Below are 5,377 nucleotides of genomic sequence, written 5' to 3' on the forward strand. Positions count from 1 at the left end.
TACTTGAACGCCATGTGTTGTGATTTAATGTCAGTTTTCAGAGACTAAGTAATTTAAGACTTGATTTTGAGAACACCTTTTGTTGAAGCACTGTCATTGCTTTGATGAGTAAAACATTAAAGGGAACTCCACCAATTCACACATCAAAGTCTGTTAAGTAGTACTTGGGGAGTATTGCATATGTGGAAAATGTTGCATAATGTCTTTTGTGGCTCCAAAGGGAGCTGCAAAATGCCTGATAAATTGCTTCAAGTGATGCCACATGAGGCAGTGTCAGTGGGGACTGAAGACTACAAGTCTGAAAAGAGGGGTGGGGGAGCTAGAAGTGTGGACTTCAAAAGAAGTGACGTTACCAGACCCCTGTAGCCCAGTCCTCATCTCTGCTTGGTTATTGGCTCAAGGCTGCATTAGCTGCTACTAGCATAACACACCCAAATTTGAACAGTGGATTCAACATTGTGGAAAATGTAGGTGCAAGGTTTTGACAAGGAAGAAGGATTTGAGGAATTAAAAATATATCTTTGATTCTGCTGCATTGATTTTGATTCTTTTTACTGTCAATTCTGAGTCTGACAATGTTATAGGAGTGCAATGCTAAATCAATGGAGTACTTTTTTAACAGTACTCATTGTAGACTATAGTTAATAAAAAATGGCAAAACTATCTTTCAAAAACAATAGCACAAACAATTGCCAATATACTAATAACTGACTGATCAGTAATGTAAAATAAAATTTAGCTTCAGCCCTTGACAGGTGCTATTTTTACAACAACTTTTTGCCTCTTTTTGTTGTTTTGATGCTTTGTAGTGCAGGGTCCCTGTAACAGGAACTTGACTAACTGTTTTGTTTTACTGCTGACTTAGGGCTTCTCATAGTGGCTGACTGTGCCTTTCCACTGTCTCTCCTTTTGTTAGCCTGCAGTACCACCCACATGAGGGCCTTCAGTGTCCATTCTTTGTGCCTTTTCTGGCTAAGCTACTATTGTCCATGATCCTCTGCTGTACACGTTTCCACGTTTATCAATTACTCTTGAAGAAATACTTTTCAAAATGCTATAATGTATATATTATTACATATTAAATGAAGAATTGTGCAAAAACAAATATGAAAAGTGGAAGGCTAAAATGGATAGGAAACAGTCTTAAAGCCCAAAAGTAAAAAACATTGATATTGACTTTTCAAGAAAGAAAAAACTTGAATTAAGAAATATCTGAGGATTGATGCAAATAGGGCTTCCTTATTTTTGTAATTGTGACTTTTGAATAGTGGACACTTGGATCACTAAATGTTTCAACATATCCTCATAATGAAACAACAATATAGGTCTAAAATTCAGCCAGCAAAAAACGACCTATAGTTACGTTTACACCATCTAGCGACCGTAGTTATGCATTCCAGAACAACTTATAGGACCATAATATGCCGCTTTCTGAAATCGTTACAAATCACTGTTAAAAAATTATGTTTTATGGTGTGACAATGCTGTGGTTAAGGTCTGGTTATAGGTTTAGGCACAAAAACCACTTGGGTAGGGTTAGGGAAAGATCATGCCGAAGACACTTCATGCACTTGGAATTTATCCAAAGGTAATGTAATAATCTTTAAATTAATATTGTACTTGAGTGCTGGCTAGTTCTCTTAATATTCCAGCTAATGTTACCACTACTTTTTGTTTGTTGCTAATGATTCCTAGTTTTATCAACAGTTTACACTAGGGGTGGTTGGGTGATTGCTGTTCCTGGTGGCTTTCAGTCCTGACATTTAGACCAGAGTAATTCTTTGTTAAAAAAGAAGAGTTAAAGAATAAGGCTATGATTTTTTATATTGCTCTTATTGTCAACAAATCTCATGTTGGATCCAAACCAACAATTAAACCATCCTACTTACAGGTATTCTGTGCATATCCAAAGTCATGATTTAATTTATTCCTCTGTGCCATAGACCTCTGTTGTTGTCCCAAAATTATTAAATGTGTGGAGGGTAGCCAACCAGGCTGCCACAGGGACGTCTATGGCCAGTGTTCTGCTGCTGGGCTTGTTCGAGATAGAAACACTGATCCAGAGCAACTTGAGGGGTCAGTATTGTGTGTGGCACCTGACCAGTCACCAGACTCCTGAGAGGACAGACCTTGAAAAGGAGGCCGTCATGTCCAATAGATAGAACCTTATGAACGGACAAGGTGTAGACCAAGACACTGCCATGCATATGTCCTCAACACTTACCTCACTGAATAAGGTAATCGTTCCTGCTACACCACATGTGGAATGCGCTCAGACCACAGTGGGAGGGTCCTTATCCGCCTGCATGTAGGCTTGGGGACTAGTTAGGCACTTCTTGGATAGGGCTTTACCGGACACTGCCTCTCCATAACACACAAACAGCTGTTCAGTGTACCGGAAGGGGGCTGTGTGTTCAACATAACAACATACAACAGAATGGCAAAGCACATACCAGACACAATAGATGCAATTTTGCCCAACTGACGTCCCCATAGGGTGGAGGACAAAATGCCTCTAGCTGAATAGTTCTCGACCTAAATTAACTGATTCACCCCAGCAAACAGCTGGGGTGATCCGACAGGGCGCACAATTCACTCACTGTTTTAGCTGAGGTCAGCGCAAGCAGCAAAGCTGTCTTGAATGAAAACACCTTCAAAGAGGAGCGTTCCAGGGGCTCATAGGAATCACTCACTAAGGCCATGAGCACCAACGGTAGTTCCCACTGGGGGGCGGAGACATGCATCACTGGGCGTTGTGTCCTAACCCCCTGTAAGAAACGTTTCACAAGGGGGTAAGCAAAGACAGGTCTATCGCCAAAGCCCTCATGACAGGAGGGAATCACTGCTGCATACACCTCAATTGTGGCATGAGACCCTTTTCTACCAGATACTTTAGAAAGGAGAGAACCTGTCCCACTACACATGACAGGGGATCTAATCTCCTTTTTCTTACGTCAGCATTGGAATCCCAACCACTTTGCTCTGTAGCAGGCAATGGTGGATCCTGCTTTCGCCATCTGCATGGTCTGTACAACTTGTGCAGACAGTCCAGCCCGCATCAGCCTGTCCCTGTCAGGAGCCAAGCCTGGAGAGGTTGGCCCAGCATGGACAGCACGCCTATCAAGCCCACTTCCTGGGACAGAGTCAGCTACACTTGGGGAATGGACCGGGGCTGGGCCGCCAACATCTGGGTCATCTCTGCATACCACGGCACCGAGCAGCAGTCCGGGGTTATCAGGATGACTGACAGCCACTCTCGTCTCACTCTCTCCAGCAGAGAAGGAATGAGACGAAGAGGAGAAAAGGCATAAAGCAGCCTTCTTGGGGGGGAACATCAGGACAGCCTGCCTCTGTGTGGCCTTGCACTCTCCCCTGACTGATGACTGCATTTTCAGTGGCTCCTTCCAGGATGCTTCTACACACTGCCAAATGTCGGGAGAGGAGGTGAAACAAAGGCAGGTAAAAGCCTTCACGAAGCCGGCTGACTGGTGTGGGTGGGATGGGGGGCAGTGAGAGCCCTACATGTTCCGCTGCCATGGCCAAAGCGTCTGGCGATGGTGCAGAAGAGGACTGGACGAAGCAGGGAACTCATCTTCGCCACGGAGATCAATCACAAGCTCCAGTTCACTCTTGTCGCGGCAGAGTGAGATGTCACACAGCCAAAAATGGTCCCACCATTGCCAGTGTTGAGTCAAAGAAAGTCCCTGGCAGTGCACACAGGGCAGAGGCTGCATCATGTCACTCTCTTCATGGTCCTGTCCAACACACTTAAAGCAGAAGAGATGCCCAGCGGCAGCATAGCTTGGTACAGCAACTCCATCCGTGGAGAAGTAAGATCAGTGAGCTGATTTTGCCACTGAAGTGAGAAGGATGAGAGCTGCAGTGAGACACTGCCTTTTCTACTGTGTAAGACACACTTGTGTCACTTATGTATGGGATGGTTTAGGTTAAAATGATCACTTGAAACGTGCTTTATACTTCCTTAGAGTTACACAACCTTCATCGTCATGGCAACAGTAAACACCAAGACATTATGTTTTTGTTTTTTTTAAATGTCCAGACTCACGGTTGGAAACTGGAATCGAACAATGGTCTCCTGCAGCAGAGTCCACTTTTTGCTATCTAACCATCTAGCTTTCCACCCAACCCGCCTTCTCCTAATAAGGTGTAAACATAACTATAGGTCGTATTTGCTGGCCTGAATTTTAAACCCATACTGTAATTTTTCTTGTGAGGATGGGCTGAAATGTTTTTATGTAATACTCCTTTAAGAAATATTCTTTGCCAAAGGGATATTGTTGGCACATACAGTCAATTGTGCAGGAAGCTTTTAAGCTTTCTGACATCAGAGCATTTGTAGCAAGTTCTTGAGTATCTGACCTGGCTTTGACTTCTGTGTAAAGTACAGACACAAAGGGGGTTAATGTAAACTTGCTCCTACTCAACACACAACTTAAATTAAAAGCCAGAGAAAAGCCAATACAATGTTAACTCCATCACGTGTGCATAACGCAGGGCTGTAGTCATGACCCCTTCAGTCCATGAAAAGACTAAGATGCAGCTCAGACGAGTTTAATTCTTTCCACTTTCATCTATAGACTGGGTGCTGAAGGTGGTGCATATGATTGTAGACTGGTTAGTAGGGACGTGCGGAGATCCAGGTATTTGATTTGTATCTCTATTTGTTGAGGCAGCAAAATTATTTATATTTGTATTCGAATAAAAGTGGAAAAAGGTGTAAAAATCCATTTTTTGTCTTTATTTCACTTTTAATTTTAGGATATTAAAGCATTAAAATAAGTGTTTATGAATAAACTATCTTACAAAGAAGGTCCCCACACCAGGTCTCAAAGTCAGGTCTCCTAGATCACAGACAATTGCGCTGACTACTGAGCTAAACCCATTGCATTGCCAATGCACGGACAGACCTCTACTTTATATATTTTATACACCCACAACACAGTGTGTAACATGTAGAGAAGAACTTCAAAGGCGATTCTTGCTTTGCACTTTTATTTTACTGCCTATTTTTTACTACCCAACTTTGTGGAAAGGAGAAGGGGAGCAACAGATTATGAAGAGTCCCTTGGGAGCACTTTGCTTGTGTCAGTAGCTCAGCTTTATTGCAGTTGGAGCAGAGCAGGTGAGGGGTTCAGTGTTGTAAAAGCAAGTTGGAGAATGGGGTTTCTTAGCAGAGCAGGCAGGCGATGAGTTGAGGGTCCAAACCAGAGACAGGTGATGAAGATGAAGCTGTTCATGGCTGGCGACTGAGGCAGACGAACCACATGGTAGACTGAAAGATCTGGCAGAGTCTAAATGGATGAGCCAGGGTTTTATGCTGCAGTGGCTTGTTAATTTGATTAGGTGATCAGCTGCA

The sequence above is a fragment of the Thunnus maccoyii genome, chromosome 1, assembly GCF_910596095.1.
Source record: "Thunnus maccoyii chromosome 1, fThuMac1.1, whole genome shotgun sequence".
Classification (NCBI taxonomy): domain Eukaryota; kingdom Metazoa; phylum Chordata; class Actinopteri; order Scombriformes; family Scombridae; genus Thunnus; species Thunnus maccoyii.